Source organism: Scyliorhinus torazame, chromosome 9 (assembly GCF_047496885.1).
Source record: "Scyliorhinus torazame isolate Kashiwa2021f chromosome 9, sScyTor2.1, whole genome shotgun sequence".
Taxonomy (NCBI): domain Eukaryota; kingdom Metazoa; phylum Chordata; class Chondrichthyes; order Carcharhiniformes; family Scyliorhinidae; genus Scyliorhinus; species Scyliorhinus torazame.
This window is the reverse complement of record NC_092715.1, coordinates 258,918,273-258,935,827: the sequence shown is the minus strand read 5'-3', so window position 1 is coordinate 258,935,827 and position 17,555 is coordinate 258,918,273. Positions and strand designations below refer to the sequence as shown.

General features: G+C 46.7%; 1 protein-coding gene across 6 annotated transcripts in view; it reads left to right on the top strand.

Moving 5' to 3' along the window:
• The first annotated feature begins 1,365 nt into the window (after positions 1 to 1,365).
• Positions 1,366 to 17,555, top strand: part of LOC140429828 (uncharacterized protein KIAA1958) — a 239,297-nt gene continuing 223,107 nt past the window's right edge. For 3 of the 6 annotated variants that reach the window (XM_072517302.1, XM_072517301.1, XM_072517297.1), the window contains exon 1: positions 1,366 to 1,603. The gene's annotated coding sequence lies outside the window, so the exon portion shown is untranslated. Of the gene's footprint in view, positions 1,604 to 5,548; positions 5,617 to 17,555 lie in introns of those variants that run through there. The other 3 variants (XR_011949216.1, XM_072517303.1, XM_072517299.1) reach the window with 3 other exon arrangements.

Here is a 17,555-nt window from a genome sequence, read left to right as displayed (position 1 = left end):
TCTGGATTAAAAAGGGGCAAGGGAACAGAGCAAAAGATTCTTCCAAAGTATCAAACTTTTGGAATTAGTTTTTATAGTTTAATTTTAATAGTTGTTTAGTTACCCTGAAGGTCCTCAGCTAGTAAGACAAAGCCGTGATGGAGCGGTGTGGGAACTTGTAGACACGGGCCGGGATTCTCCGCCCCACTGTGCCATATTTCTGCCCCGACCGGCCAGCGGGGTTCTCAGTTACGCCAGCCAGTCAATGGGATTTCCCATTGTGGGGCGGCCCCACGCCGTCGGGAAATCCCCGGGCACCGACATAACGGAGAATCATGCCGCCGGAGAATCCCGGCCAAGGGGTGGGAGTCGCTGATCCTGAGGCTAAGTGTTGATGTTGTAAACACCGTCACGTTTTACGACGGTGTCAACAGGTCCCCAAGAGCAGCAATTCTGAGCCCTATAGGAGGCCAGGGCACTGGAGCGTGTCGCTACTGGCGTCAAATGGGCACCATGGGTCTGCGCATGCGCTACGACCGGCGCGATTGTACGCATGCGCGGTGGCCTCCTTCTCCGCCCCGGCCCAGACGCAACATGGCGTCGAGCTAGAGGGGACGGTGCGGCGCAAAAGAGGCCCGCAACACGAAAGGCCGGCCCGCTGATCGGTAGGCTCCGATCGCAGGCCAGGCCACAACAGAGGTCCCCCTGGGGTCGGGCCCCCTTCTAGAATTAGCCTAGAATCATAGAAAGGTAGAATATCCCACCCAAAAGAGGGGCACTTTCTAGCTTTTGTCTGGTACTATGCTGGAGGTTTTATAGGAAATGGTAAACTATATCTGGCCCTGTTTTAACAGACTGTGTACAGGATAGGGGGAATTGGCTCTGCTTCCCGGAAGGTAGCGAGCTTTCCCACTGATGTGGACTTTTTCCCTTCACACTGAATGAATTATTCGAGCTCCGTTTGCAATTGTTGCATTTTGAAGCGGAGACCAATCGGGGCTCAGCTACAAACTGCAACAACTCCAGTGTTCCATTAGGCGGGGCCAGGGAGCGTGCACGCAGGCGCAGTACGGGAATACAGAAAGGCGAGTAAGCGCATGCGCAGTGCGAAAGTCCAGGGTTGTGTGTGCGCATGCGCAGCACGCGAATTCACAGGAGTGCGCGCGAAAGCGCAGTACGAAAATTGGGAGGAGCGCAGGCGCAGTACGAAAATTTAAAAACCGCGCGCAGGCGCAGTATGACCATCCAGGGAGGTGATTCTGCGCAGGGGCAGTACGAACAAGGCAATAACGCGGACGCCACGGGGTGAAGAGTTGCTTGTGGGGGAGGAGGGGGGAAGCCGTTCGTTGCTGCACTTCCGGCTCCTGCTGGAGTTTATTTCCGGTGTCGGTGCGAAAGCTCCGTGTGAACAGCCGGGCCCCACTCATTTGTTCCGCCCCTCGAAGAAAACAAAACGCAGCGGCGGCGGCGACGGTCGGTGATCGCCCCCCGCCTCCCCGGGAGGCCGCGCTCCGGTTCGGCATCGAGAGCGAGGGGAAGTCCGCGCGGTGGCTCCGCCGCTCACACAGCCCGGGCAGACAGAGAGCGGGGCCGCCGCGCTGTTCCTATGGAGGCCGAGGTGCAGGTGGGTCCGGAGCCGCTGACTGGGAGCCGGGGCCGGGCCGCCTCTGCTCAGCCCCCCGCGGGGGGAGCGGCCCCTCGCTCCCGCTCCATTACTGATCACATTGTGTTGTCTTTGTGTCTCTCGTTTTGTTTTCAATCGGGGCAACGAGTCTGCGCAATGCCGACCGAGCGGCCACACAATAGACAATATCATATATAATCTATACCGTTTGTATATAATCCATACTGACAGCGGGAGCTGAGAGGGATTAAGACAATATCACATAAAATCTATACTGTTTGTATAGAATTCATTCACTGACAGAGGGAGGAGAAAGGGACTGAGACAATATCATGTAATCTATACTGTGCACAATCCATACACTGAATGCGGGAGCAGAGGGGGACTGAGACAATATCATATATAATCTATACTTTGTATAGAATCCATACACTGGCAGCAGGAGCAGAGAGGGACTGAGACAATACCATATAATCAATACTGTTTGTATAGAATCCATACACTGACAGCGGGAGCCGAGTGCGACTGAGCCAATATATATATAATCTATACTGTTTGTACAGAATCCATACACTGACAGCAGGAGCAGAGAGGGACAATCAATATATATAATCTATGCTGTTTGTATATAATCTGTACACTGACAGTGGGAGCAAAGGGACTGAGCCAATATATATGTAATCTATACTGTTTGCATATAATCCATACACTAACAGCAGGAGCCAGAGGGACTGAACCAATATCATATATAATCTATACTGTTTGTATAGAATCCACACACTGACCGGGAGAAGAGAGGGACAATCAATATCACTGGCTACAGGTGAGGTCCCAGAGGACTTGACAATAGCTAATGTTGTTCCTTTGTTTAAGAAGGGTAGCAAGGATAATCCAGGAAATTACAGGACAGTGAGGCTTACTTCAGTGGGAGGAAAATTATTAGAGAGGATTCTTCGGGAAAGGATTTACTCCCATTTGTCAGCAAATGGGTATATTAACGAGTTGCAGCATGGTTTTGTGAAGGGGAGGTCATGTCTCACTAACTTCATCGAGTTTCTTGAGGAAGTGACGAAGGTGATTGATCAAGGTAGGGCTGTGGAAGTTATCTTCATGGACAAGGTCCCTCATGGCACCCTCATGGCAGACAGGTACAGAAGGTGAAGTCACACTGGATCAGAGGTGAGCTGGCAAGATAGATACAGAACTGGCTAGGTCATAGAAGGCAGACGGTAGCAGTGGAAGGATGCTTTTCTGATTGGAGGGCTGTGACTAGTGGAATCACTGTGACTAGTGAATTCCGCAGAGATCAGTGTTGCGACCGTTGCTGTTTGTAATATATATAAATGATTTGGAAGGGCAGCACGGTGGTGCAGTGGTTAGCATTGCTGCCTAAAGGCGCCGAGGTCCCAGGTTCGATCCTGACTCTGGGTCACTGTCCGTCTGGAGTTTGCACATTCTCCCCGTGTTTGCGTGGGTTTCACCCCCACAACCCAAAGATGTGCAGGATAGATGGATTGGCCACTCTAAATTGTCCCATAATTGGAAAAAATGAATTGGGTACACTAAATTTTTAAAAATGATTTGGAGGAAAATGTAACTCGTCTGATTAGTAAGTTTGTGGACGACTCAAAGGCTGGTGGAAATGCAGATAGCCATGAGGGGAGTCAGAGGACACTGCAGGATATAGATCGGTTGGAAGTTTGAGCAGAGAGGTGGCAGATGGAGTTTAATCCGGACAAATGTGAGGTAATGCATTTTGGAAGGTCTAATACAGGTGGGAAATATACAGTAAATGGCACAACTCTTAAGAGTATTGACAGGCAGAGGGATCTGGATGTACAGGTCCACAGGTCACTGAAAGTGGCAACGCAGGTAACGAAGGTATTCAAGAAGGCATAGAGCATGCTGGCCTTTATCGGCCGGGGCATTGAGTATAAAAATTGGCAAGAGAGAGAGATTGATGGATAGTGTCATATATAACATATACCGTTTTGTATAATCTACACACACTGGGCGGGATTTAACACGCAACCTGTCACGTGTTTCGTGGTGCTGGGAGGTGGCGCAGTGGGTTAGCACTGCTGCCTCATGCGCCGAGGTCCCAGGTTCGATCCCGGCTCAGGGTCACTGTCCGTGAGAAGTTTGCACATTCTCCCCGTGTTTGCGTGGGTTTCGCCCCCACAACCCAACGATGTGCAGGTTAGATGGATTGGCCACGTTAAAATTGCCCCTTAATTGGAAAAAATTAATTGGGTACTCTAAATTTATTTTAAAAAAAGATTGCCTCTCGTTGTTCTAAACTCCAAAGAGTATAGGCCGTATTGAAAACAATTGGGTGGCATGGTAGCACAGTGGTTAGCACTGTTGCTTCACAGCGCCAGGGACCCGGGTTTGATTCCCGGCTTGGGTCACTGTTGGTGAGGAGTCTGCACCCTCATAACAGGAGAAGCAGAGACAGACTGATAGACGATATAAACCTATATGATTTTATATATACACGCACACATATACATAGGTTATATCTAATCTACATAGACTATGTGAATACTCACAAAATAGGAGGAAAAATAGCAAAATACATTTTAAAAAATAGGAAGCACACCGATATCAGGAAGGTACATACATAGTATAGTCTACACTCTGTGTGTACACGCAGACAATCACAGCACATTGACTGGATATACACGCAGACGTATGCACAGACAATCGGAGACACCAAAATAATAAGAGGCCTGGAGTGGATTGTGTATGGATGTGTTTCTGTACACGCACTCTCACACTGCATGTGCGTGCACACACACACACACACATACTGTGCACACAGACGCCTACTGAACACACACGTGCACGCTGAAGGAATCTAGATCCGCGTTCCATGCGTACAGACAAAATGACAATGTTTCAGTGGACAATTAATTATTTTACTGTTTGCGCTTCCCTGCTCTGGCTGATGTTTGACTTCAAGTTTAATGATCAAAGTGGCGCCTTACATGAGCAGTTTTCTCTTTCCCCGGTTTACATAGAAATGGCAACTTATATTTAAATAAATGATGGCTGCAATACTTGACTGTAATTAATCGGAGTGCTGCGGATATCACCTGGCTGTTCTCTGCTCGGCATGAAGTTAGTGTAGGGGAGTAGAAATACCAAATATCTCTTGAGGAAATTGTTGAATTTGATCAGCCTGCGAAAAATGAATGAGCAAGAGAGAATTCTAATCGCCTCAAATCAAAGCTGAACTTGTCCCTTTAATTTTGTGCAGAACATGAGAAATGGACTGGCTTCATCTGTAGTTATATTTTCTCCTAAGTCTCATCCTTTTCTGCCTTGCGAGCTGCGAAACCTTAAACATGCTTGCTCTCTTTTCCTTTCCCAGTGCTATGTGCAGAACTGGGTTAAACTTTACCCCCTTGACTCCCAGCAGCCTCAGAAACGTTTGCTGTCTACTGCATTTCAGCACAAGCCCTTTGCAGCACCAGAACGCTCAGTAGAGCAGACAAACAATATAATCTTTAATTTTATATTGACACACGCTGGTTGATTGCAGAACCTTGAACAGCATTGGCTTTTCTGCAAATATGGTTTGTGTGCTTGGTCCTGTGCTGTCAGACAACTGTACTTTTAAATATTTAGCAACAAATACACAGAGCGTATAGCCTGCACAAAAACAGGCATTTGGGTATTTAATAGAAAACAAGCTAGAAGCCTCCCGAGGACTGTTATGAATTCCTCCTGAAACCCTGGCTTAATAATTAATGCCATTTCAGTAATATTACTTCAGGTTCTATTTTTGTAGTCAGGTCTGGTGACCGATTGGAGCTCTGGACTGTTAAGTGTTGTCACGTCCCCCGACGTGGCATCATTGCACATTCAAAGCTGCAATCATTAGTGCCAGTGTGTCGTCCGTTATGCTGTCGGTATTATAATTGTGAGGGTCGCTGGAAAGTTAGACCTGGCCTTTGGATAGTTCAAGAAAAGGAGCTTGCAGAAGTAACCTGGGACTTTTTCGCAAGGTAGCATGTTTAAACATTGGAGCAATTAGTAGCTCACATGGTGATTGGGGGTATTGGTCAACGGCGGAAGTTTCATACCCTGAAAATCCTTCAATTTTGATCAGGTGTTTGTACCAAGTGAAGTTTGAAAACAAAATACTCCACAACCCGACAAACCCATATATGAATGTGTCAGCATCTTCCAACTTCTGTTTGCAAACATGTAGCAGAGCCTGGCCAGATTTATCAGACACCTGTGCGTAAAACAAGCTTAATTTTTGTTTAGCTGCCGCTCAGGGTGGTTCCCTTGTGTGCGGTGTGGCCAAATATTAATCTAGACTTTGTGCGCCGCTGCAAATGGGAGCTGGAATGTCCAGTGATACTGCAGGTGCTCCGTGTGTTTATGTAATCTCAAAAAACATAGAACCCGTGCCTTGTTCAGATGATTGATTTAAAAAATAAAAAAATGTTTTTTTAAGAATACCCAGTACACTTTTTTCCAATTAAGGGGCAATTTAGCGTGGCCAATCCACCGCCCCAGCACATCTTTGGGTTGTGGGGGCGAAACCCCACGCAAACACGGGGAGAATGTGCAAACTCCACACTGACAGTGACCCAGAGCCGGGATCGAACCTGGGACCTCGGCGCCGTGAGGCAGCAGGGCTAACCCACCGCCACCGTGCTGCCCCGAGATGATTGATTTTAATGTGTTTTCTCACCATCTGCTGCACGTTACTATCCAGTCAGTTCGTCACGATAATACAACAGTGATTTGCGTAGAATTACATAGAGTCCACAGCAGAGAAACAGGCCATTCAGATCATTGGCCTCTGGTGTTTATGCTCCACATCACCCACTTCCCATTTTCATCAATCTCCAACAACACATCCTTCTATTCCTTTCTCCCTCACGTTTGTCCAGGTTCTCCTTAAATCCGGCCTCAACTACTCTGTGGTGGCGAGTTCCACAATGTCTCCTGTGTGCAGAGATTTCTTTTCCTGAATTCTCCATTAAACCTATTCTTGAATTGACGATCTTGCACTAATGGCTTCTCGTTTTGATCCTGGCTGATTGCCATTTCCCCACCAGCCTCTCCTCCATTCCCTCGTTTAAAGAAGTGGATCTGTTACTGAGGTAACAGTTCCATGTGGAAGTGTGGCCTTGTCCACGTAATGGTATTGAGTGTCAGTGAGTTATTTGAATGTGGTCAGAGAAAGGGGATTTTTGACGAATGTGAAGAACAGGGGTAGTGGGAGAAGGCAGGATAATGCGGAGCAGCTCAGCCATGATAGAATGGCGGAGCCAACTCGATGGGCCAAATGGCCTAATTCTGCTCCTATATATCTTATGAACATAGAAACCATCATAGATTTACGACATAGAGATCACTAGGGCCACCGTGACCATGTCCGGGCTGATTTACCTTGAACATCGTATTGATAGAAACAAACTGAGAGATTAAATCTCCTTTGCTAACTTCCAAAGCAGCAGCTGGAAGACTAGCAAGCTGAGCTGTGCTCGAGTTTGTTTAATGTATAGAGCTGTGTTTCTCTAAAATCATGCGAGGTGGTAATAGTTATCCAAGTGCTCAGGCGGTTATTTTAAGGTTGCATCTTTATTGTTTTGCGACCGCTTCTATTTATGTAGTGCCTTTTATGTTGTAAAACATTCCCAGGAACGTCATTTGAGCTTCATCAAATATAATTTGACAGTGATTTGCATAAGGAAATATTGGGACAAGCAGCCAACAAATTTGTCAAAGAGATAGGTTGTGAGGAGCGTCCAATAGGAGGCAAGGTTCAGGGAGGGAATCCCAGAGCTTAGTGACGGCTAAAGGCACTGCCACTCATGAAGAAGCAATGAGAATCTGCAAACACCAAGAGACCAGGATTGGAGAAGCACCAAGATCTTGCAGGGGTGCCAGGATGGAGGAGGTTAACCGAAGTGGGGTAGGCCGGGATCCCCATTACTACTCCTAGCTCGGTGACAGTCAAACAAATGTTATAACGCCTTACTTACTATGTAAGTAATGACAGCTGACTAAACTTTGACCACGAATTCGAGCCTCTCCAGATCTGTGTGGCCCAACTTGTGAAGTATTTACCTGTTGGTCCAACGGAACTCGTCCAAGCCTTTAGTGTCTTCCATGTTGAAGCCAGCGAGCAATTAACAGACAAGATTCCAGTAAGACGCACTATAAATTGTTGAAAATGGTTATCGTTGTGGGAAAGGTGGAGGACACAACCTTTTTGTTCTCCGGTGTAAGGTTCCTACTAACTGCACCAAAGGCTTACTTTCAAACCCTTTAAAAGGATTTTGTTACTGGGCGTGATTTGTAGCTGAGAGAGAGCAGCAATAACCTGTAGCTTATCGAAGCCAACTGTTCATGAAGGCAACCTAAAGCCCAACAGAGAGGCAGCATTTTCCAGATTCCAGAAAAGAACGAAGGTTCAAATGTAGTCACTCCACTGTAACAACAGGACATTGATTTCAGGGCACTGGGTGGGATGTTCCCCTCTTTCCAGGCTGAAAAAGAATAGCCTTATTCGTGACAGCAATTATGTGGTTGAGTTAGTATGGCTGACTCCAGACCAGGGCCTTCTACAAAGAAAAGTCAATTGTCTGCTGGACTTCAATAGTTTGTGATTTCTTCGAGCTGGGCATCAATGATCCAGGACTTTTTTTGGGGGGGGATTGGTCAAGTGATGTTACAAATGCATCCAAGCCCCACAGTGCTATCTTTATAATCCTTTCACCAGCATCACTACTTCTAACTGCCCCCGAGGCACTTTTTACATAACCACAAAAGTGCTACAAATTGGTGGTTCTCTTTCATTTCTCTCGAGATAAAAAAGGGGAGAGGGCAGCATTTTGGTTAATTTATCAAATCGTACGCCTTTGCATGAACGTGCTGACTTTCAGAAAGGGGGTGGACTAAATACTTCTCTGGCTTGTTCGCTAGGTTATAAACTGCTGAAATGTTTTTTTTTAAATATAAATTTAGTGTACCCAATTAATTTTTTCCAATTAAGGGGCAATTTAACGTGGCCAATCCACCTACCCTGCACATCTTTGGGTTGTGGGGGTGAGACCCACGCAAACACGGGACGAATGCGCAAACTCCACACGGACAGTGACCCAGAGCCGGGATCGAACCTGGGACCTTGGCGCTGTGAGGCAACAGGGCTAACCCACTGCGCCACCGTGCTGCCCTCCTGAAATGATTTATTAAACCGTAATTGGATGAATGAACACTGTAGATGTACAGTGTTTGCAAGCTTACTTCTATCCCATTGCATTTGCCGTTTCACGGAGAGGGATAGTGGCGCTGTGGTAACGTCACTGGGTTGGAGTTCCGAGCTAATGCTCTGGGGCCAGGTGTTCGAATCCACCACGGTATCTGGTGAAAGCTAAATTCAATGCGTAAAATCTGGGGTGGAAAGGCCAGTGTCAGCAATCGATTGTCGTAAACAACCAGCTGGTTCGCTAATGCCCTTTAGAGAAGGAAATCTGCCGTCCTTACCCGGTCTGGCCTACACGTGACCCCCAGACCCACAGCAAGATGGTTGACCCTCCGCTTCCCTCTGGAATGTTTCAATGGGCGATAGGCAGTGAATGTGGGCCTTTCCAGTCTGGCAGTGAGTTTAGACAGCAATTTGATTGCGCAGTTATTTAAATCATTATAAAGCAGACAGTTCTGTCCGTTTGTGGCCCAGTCCAACCCATTTGCGTGAATTGCTGCTTTGTGACACATTGTCTACCATTTATTGTCCTTGCGTAGAGTAACTGGCTTTATTAACTGCTGCGGCAGATGTAAGTCAATTAAAGCTGTACGGCCAACACAGTCGGAGCTGAAATGCTTGGATAAAGTTAGCATTCTCTGCTGGTGAGGATTCTGACGTGGGGCTGCTTGTGTATCCAAGCAGGACTATATCATTTTGCTAAAGCATTTTGGAAGCTGATTAGAATATCTTCATTTAAATGGACTAAATTTGAAGCTTGGCTGTATTGCATTGGGGCTGGAAATGCAGTCTTTGTCATTCCCTATTTCAGAAGAAGTTTAATCACGTGCTACATTTCTGTAGACCTACAAGTGCGCTGTTCCGCGAGATAAAGTGGCTAGTTATACCCTCGCAGTTTTCATAATCCTCGGTGCCACCTCAAGCTTCATACATCCTCTCCGAATGATGAAATGCTAATTAAGTCTATAAGCAGGTCTATAAATGATACTTATTTCATGCCTGGGTCATGGTGAGCAGAATGGCACAAGGAAGCCGAGTGAAGATTTGTGGTGCCTGTATGCTCAGTAACCTGAACCAAGGCGTGATACGGTCGTGCAGCACGGTAGCATTGTGGATAGCACAATTGCTTCACAGCTCCAGGGTCCCAGGTTCGATTCCGGCTTGGGTCACTGTCTGTGCGGAGTCTGCACGTTCTCCCCGTGTGTGCGTGGGTTTCCTCCGGGTGCTCCGGTTTCCTCCCACAGTCCAAAGATGTGCAGGTTAGGTGGATTGGCCGTGCTAAATTGCCCTTAGTGTCCAAAATTGCCCTTAGTGTTGGGTGGGGTTACTGGGTTATGGGGATAGGGTGGAGGTGTTGACCTTGGGTAGGGTGCTCTTTCCAAGAGCCGGTGCAGACTCGATGGGCCGAATGGCCTCCTTCTGCACAGTAAATTCTATTTTTAAAAAGTACCATGCAGTCAGTACATTACCAAGTGGTTTGAATTCTATCTAGTCTCTGTGCAGCTTCACCGGCTGAGAACCCAATATCACTGCCACCTGCCAGTTACCAGACACCTTGCATGTGGCATCTGGCCTCATTACATTCTGACTTTAAAGGTTTGAAAGTAAGCACAGCACCAAAGAAAAAATGCTGTTGTTTTTGCCACAGGACCATTAAAAAAAGACCCCAGGTCAATGAAATTGGAAGTGTTGTTGAAGGCAGAATCAGGGAGAGAGTTTAAGGTGTACTTTCCAAATGAGCATCCGTGACAAACAAAGCTGTGAATCGTACGACAGGTCGACTTTTCTAACAAAGATCTTGCCAGCACATATTTTGTTTGGTCTGCACCAATCATGGGCATTGGAATCCACACCTCGGGTCAGCTGACATTGGGTTCTGCAGCCTTTACTTTCTTCTGATTGGTTTTGTGTTCAAGCTGTTTTTTTTTTCAGGGGGGGGGGGCATGGTTGTGGTTGATGGGTGGGAGAGCAAGAGCTAACTGGGCACGTTTTTCCTCTTCTGGAGTCGGTCTCTCAAATTTCCTTACCGTTCCAGTGCCTCCTTCTTTGGTGCTTCCCATTATTTTCAGAAGCTTCTTCAGACCCAGTTTTCAAAGGAACACATGAACATTGAGCAATGCGCGGGAGTGAAGGCGAGTGATGTGTCCCGTTTTGGGTTCCTCAAATTGACTTCAATTCGGGAAATTTGCAAGCCAACATATCGCCAAGATGTTAAGAGCTTATTACACTTGTCAGCATCCTGAATGGGGCATGTTTTATGTGGAGTATTCAGTGGGTCACTAAATTATGCAATAAATATATATTTATTTTAATGGGAATGTTGTTTAAAGCGGATTTTCTCCCACAGGTAGAAGGATATCATAGTGTTTAATGTAAATAAGAATCCATATATATGTGAAAACAAAATATTTGAATTGCAATTGATTTCTGCTAACAATCTAGTCTCTTAATACGTAGAAGTGCTTGTCAACAACTTGGATAATAGATGTAAAGTACAATTGAAAACAATTGCTCCAGCTAAAGTTGAGTTGCTTCAAAAGAAATTGGACAATCGCTGTTTGATTTAGTGGCTGTAACACTTCATTTGATAATTCCGAAAGTCGATTTTCTCCCTTCTCCAAGGCCCGTTGTTAAAGATGGTTTTTCATCCCAACATGATTTTTCCTTTCCTCCCTGGTATTTTTGGTCAAGGAGGGCAGCGCGGTGGCGCAGTGGTTAGCACAGCTGTCTCACGCCGCCTGAGATCCCAGGTTCGATCCCGGCTCTAGGTCACTGTCCGTGTGGAATTTGCACATTCTCCCCGTGTTTGCGTGGGTTTTGCCCCCACAACCCAAAGATGTGCAGGGTAGGTCGATTGGCCGCGCTAAATTGCCCCTTAATTGGAAAAAATGAATTGGGTACTCTAAATGAATTTTTAAAAATAATAATTTTTGATCAAGGAACAGCAAATTGAACTGTGTAAAGCCGCAGGGCAGTGGTTCCCGAAGCGTGGTGGGCATGTTCCTCCAGGTGGTCCGCGGGTTTGCCAAGCCATAGCCATGGTCAGACGAGGCAACAGTCCAGGGCCCTCATCACTGACGTCATACAACCAGACTGACTTCTGAGTGCGTGACACGAGTCATCATAAACGCGGGAAACAACAAAGTAGTTTTGTAAGTACGATTGATGTCACTGTTACAACAAACAACTGCACGATCAGATTGTCAGCACTTGTGCGGCTGAAAGCAAAGAGGAAACAGCTGATCATTGGGCCCCGAATGAGACTGAAACTCTCCAGCTTGGAACCAGGCATCGCCCCATTGATGTCTCGCCAAAAGCAGCACCATTTTGCCTATGAATTCTGATGAGCATTTCTGTGGTGTTAAAATGGGTGAGGTGGGTCCTTTGTCCTGCCCTAGTGGCCCATGGGTGAAAAGGTCTGAGAACCAATCCCATTGGGCAATGAGTTTTTATTGCAACAGGTACTGAACTGTTGCAGATAGCTAAATGGGGAGGCGGTGGCAGACTCGTATTGCTGTAGAGACCTGGGTTCGATCCCCACCATGGCAGATGGTGAAATTTTAATTCCACAAAAATATGGACTTAAAATTCTAGTTTAAAAAAAATGTAAAGTACCCAATTCCTTTTTTTTTTTTTACAATTAAGGGGCAATTTAGCGTGACCTACGCTGCACATCTTTGGGTTGTGGGTGTGAGACCCAAGCAGACACGAGGAGAATGTGCAAACTGCACACGGATAGTGACCCAGGACTGGCATCGAACTCTAATGCTCGCCACCATAAGGCAGCAGTGCTGACCACTGCGCCGCCATGCCGACCTGACTTAAAAGGTCTAATTGATGATGATGAAGCCATTGTTACTGTTGTAAAAACCAATCTGGTTCTCTTAATATCCTTTTGGGAAGGAAATCTGCGTCCCTTACCTGGTCTGACCTACATGTGATTCTAGGCTCCTACAATGATGTTGGCTCTTAAATGGCCCAGCAAGGGACTCGGTTCAAGGGGAGATGGAGATGGGCAACCAATGCTGGCTGAGTCAGCGATGTCCACATCCAATAAATAAAAACAATATATAGTACCATTTATATCTTCTGATTACATTGTGGTTGGTTGTTGTCTGAACATGGACATGTTATGACCAGCAGTGTCATAAGATGAAGATTCTCATTTTGTGAATCATCGCAGCCTCATATACAGTATCTCACAACTGATGAATACTACAGTAACTTAGGATTTGTCAAATGAGTGGAAATATTCATCTTGTCAACAGGTGACCCAAGTGTGAATTTTATGGGGCGTGTATGGATAATTTTCTAAATGTTGTTAAGTTGCGGAGATATGGAAACGTGCATGCGTGTGTGTGTGTGTTCCAAACCCTGCGTGTGGTGTAAAAGGAATTCAGTGTGGCAGCAATGCAACTTCGTTTTGACATGTGGGTGACACTCATTCCCACAATTGTTTATCAGAATGTTCAAGAAGCTCCAACTCACGTAAACATCTCCATCAAAATATATGCACAAGCACATTTCTTTCTTGTGATGCATTCTCTATATTTAGTATATTATATGAGGGTAGTGCTTCCATTGTCTACCCTCCTTGGTCATGTCTTCACCTGTTCTGAATTGACTTGGGGAGCATATCGCAGTTTGACTCAATTTCTTCTTTCCCCACCATCTAGAGAAATAGATGCTTGATTGCTGATTAGCACCTTGCAATGTAGTTGCTGAGGTCAGTGTAACATACTGATGGCACAACCCATCCACAGTGTTGCTGCTTCGGTCTATAATATACCATGCTGTTGTTCTGTCCCTTCACTGTCACTCTATCTGTCTAATCTGAATTGTCCATGATCTGTTGCACTTTTGAGTGATCACCCAAGAGGTGTACAAGACCAGAGGATAGAGGTCTACAGCACAGAAGACTCGCTGTAGCATTCCTAGCCTTTGACCTGCCCTAGTAGCTGCAGTATTGACCAGCGGAGAGTTTCCCCCCTGATTCCCATTGTTAGTGAGGAGAACTTTGCAGGATCGACCCGGCTGGGTTTGCCGTTGTTGTTTGTGGTGCCTAGGTTGATGCTGGGTGGTCCGTCTACTTTCATTCCTCTCAACTTCATAGCGATTTATATAACTGAGTGAGTGGCTTGCCAGGGCATTAACCTCATTGCCTTTGACATGTAGGCCAGACCAGGTAAGTACAGCAGATTTCCTTCCCTAAAGGAGATTAGTGTAGCAGATGGGTTTTTACAACATAGTTTCATGGTCATCATTAGACTTTTAATTCCAGATTCAAATTCCACTCGCTGCCGCTGGTCCCCAGAGCATTTGCCCGGTTCTCTGGATTACCCGTCCAGTGACAATAACACTACGTCTCCACCTCTTGCCCTTTCTGTAATGCCACAACTGAAATTGATAACGTAACACATGGGACGTCTTGGGTTACTAACTTGGATCTTGTCATTGGTGACACAGTAAATTGGAGCTCGGTGTGCTCATCAGCAAGTCCTGAGATCTGTTGCTTAGTGCGTGGTTGGCTGGGTGCATGTGGGGATTCCTTAGTGAAAATCGGGTTAGTAAGTAACCTCCGCCGGAAAGTGGTAAATAATTGGCTCAGTAACAATACTCTTGCATTTGAGTTGAAGGCTGAAGTTCTAATCCAGCCCAGGCCTCGCCTGACTCGTACATGCAGTAGTAAGGGAGTGCTATTAGAATGCCGTCTTTCAGATGAGGGGTAATAGATATAGGACAGAGGTCAGAGGTAGGTTCTTTACGCAAAGAGTAGTGAGGCCGTGGAATGCCCTACCTGCTACAGTAGTGAACTCGCCAACATTGAGGGCATTTAAAAGTTTATTGGATAAGCATATGGATGATAATGGTATAGTGTAGGTTAGATGGCTTTTGTTTCGGTGCAACATCGTGGGCCGAAGGGCCTGTACTGCGCTGTATCGTTCTATGTTCTATGTTCTATGAAGGCTCCTTCTGCTTATTGCGGTGGGCAAGAACGATCATCTGGCACTGTTCAGATGTCGGAGTAGTGGCCAAAACCTATCCTTCAGCCGCTACCAGGAACATATCACCTGGTAGATCATTTGGCAGTTTGAGTAGAACACCCTTCCTAAACCTGTCTTGTCTTCAGTGCTAATAATGGTCACTGTTGTTCATTTAGCACCAAGTCAAAATGGTGTAAAATGTTGGAAAAACATTGGGCCCCAATTATGACATGATAAGTTCGATGTTTCTTTTAGGCTTCCAACACTGAAACTGCTTCCACCATGTACATTGATGGATCTCTAATGTCTGAAGTGTCTTTCACAATCTTAGGAAGACTCAAAGCCAATGAAGTACTTTTGAAGTGTCGTCACTATTGTGTTAAAAAATGTAAAAATATTAAATTTAGAGTATCCAATTCATTTTTTTCCAATTAAGGGGCAATTTAGTGTGACCAATTAACCACCCAGCGCATCTTTTTTGGGCTGTGGGGGTGAGACCCACGCAGACACGGGGAGAATGTGCAAATTCCACAAGGACAGTGACCCGGGGCCGAGATCGAACCCGGGTCCTCGGCGCTTTGAGGCTGCAGTGATAACCATTGCGCTACCGTGCCGCCCCCGTGTCGACACTCTTCTGATGCAGGGAAACATGGCAGACCCATTTGCGCACAGCAAGCTCCCACAGGCAGCGATGATCAAATGATCTGTTTTCAGTGAAGAGAGATAAAATTGACAGAATACCAAGGAGAGTCCAAAGATGTGCAGGTTAGGTGGATTGGCCGTGCTGGATTGCCCCTTAGTGTACAGAGATGTGCAGGTTAAGTGGATTGGCCATGCTAGATTTCCCCTTAGTGTACAAAGATGTCCAGGTTACGTGGATTAGCCATGCTAGATTGCTCCTTATTGTACAAAGATGTCCAGGTTACGTGGATTAGCCATGCTAGATTGCTCCTTATTGTACAAAGATGTCCAGGTTAGGAGGAGTTATGGAGATAGGAAGGGGAGCAGGCTTGGGTGGGATGCTCTTTCAGAGGGTCGGTGCAGACTCGATGCGCGCAATGCCCACCCTGCACTGTATGAGTTCTATGGTAACTCCCCTGCTCTTCATCAAAGTTATGTCCATCTGAGAGAACAGGCAAGACCTCTCCGAAAGATGGCACGTCTGTCAGTGCTGCACTCCCTCCATGCTGCACTGGAGTGCCACCCCTGATTTTGTGCTCCCATCTCTGGTGTGGAGCTTCGAACCTCTACCACCTGCCTCCGAGATGAGAGTGCTGCCTGCTGAGCCATGGCTGATGATGTGTAGATCAGTCTGAAACCATTGTGGAGACCTGATGACAAACCCTGAAGCAAACAGAGTAGTTGGCTGCTTGGGATATTTTTACAGCTTTTTTTTTTTTTTTCCCCCCAGTCAGGATTGGAAGACTTTGGTTATATTTGCGATCATGGTAGATTTTAAATTTTTTTTTAAATTGGCAGCATAAAATTTCATGCGACCTCCTGCACAAGCCACTTCAAGGCATTTTCAATGACGTACTGAAATGGAGCTTTGCTGGTGCTTTGCATGTAATGTGAATGTGATTTAAAAGTTTCCATTTAAGGGTGGGACAGGTGTTCCACTCAGGGCTGGATGCAAAGAACAGAGGGGTGGCCATACTGGTGGGGAAACGGGTGTCATTCGAAGCTAGGAACATTGTAGCAGACAGCGGAGGCAGATATGTGATGGTGAGTGGCAGACTGGAGGGAATGGAGGTCGTGTTGGTTAACGTATATGCCCCGAATTGGGATGATGCGGGATTTATGAAGCGGATGCTGGGACGTATCCCGGACCTGGAGGTAGGAAACCTGATAATGGGCGGGGGGGGGAGGACTTCAACACCGTGCTGGACCCAGGGTTAGATAGATCTAGATCTAGGACCGGAAGAAGGCTGGCAGCGGCCAAGGTGCTTAGGGGGTTTATGGACCAAATGGGGGGAGTGGATCCGTGGCGATTTTTTAGGCCGATGGCCAAAGAGTTCTCCTCCTTCTCCCATGTTCACAAGGTGTACTCCCGGATAGATTTCTTTGTTTTGGGAAGGTCACTGGTCTTGAGGGTGGAAGGAACTGAGTACTCAGCCATAGCTGTTTCAGATCATGCCCACACTGGGGTGGACCTGGAACTAGGAGAGGAGAGGGAGCAGCGTTCACTCTTGGGACTGGATGTGGGATTACTGGCGGATGAGGGAGTCTGCGGAAGGGTGCGGGGATGTATCGAAAGGTACCTGGAGGCCAATGACGACGGGGAGGTCCGAGTGGGAGTAGTATGGGAAGCACTAAAGGCGGTGGTCAGAGGAGAGCTGATCTCCATCAGGGCCCACAAGGGGAAAATAGAGGCCAAGGAAAGGGAAAGACTACTGGGGGAGATTTTGAGGGTAGATAAAGAATACGCGGAGGCCCCGGATGAAGGACTATACAGGGAGAGGCGACGACTCCAGAGAGTTCGACCTGTTGACCACAAGGAGGGCGGAGGCACAGTGGAGGAAGGCACAGGGGATGAGATATGAATATGGGGAAAAGGCGAGTCGCCTGTTGGCCCATCAGCTGCGAAAGAGGACAGCGGCGAGGGAGATAGGGGGAATTAGGGATGAAATGGGAGCTACGGTGAGGAGAGCAGGGAAGATAAACAAGGTGTTTAAGACCTTTTACGAGAGACTATATAGGTCCCAACCCCCGGAGGGAAAAGAGGAGATGCGGC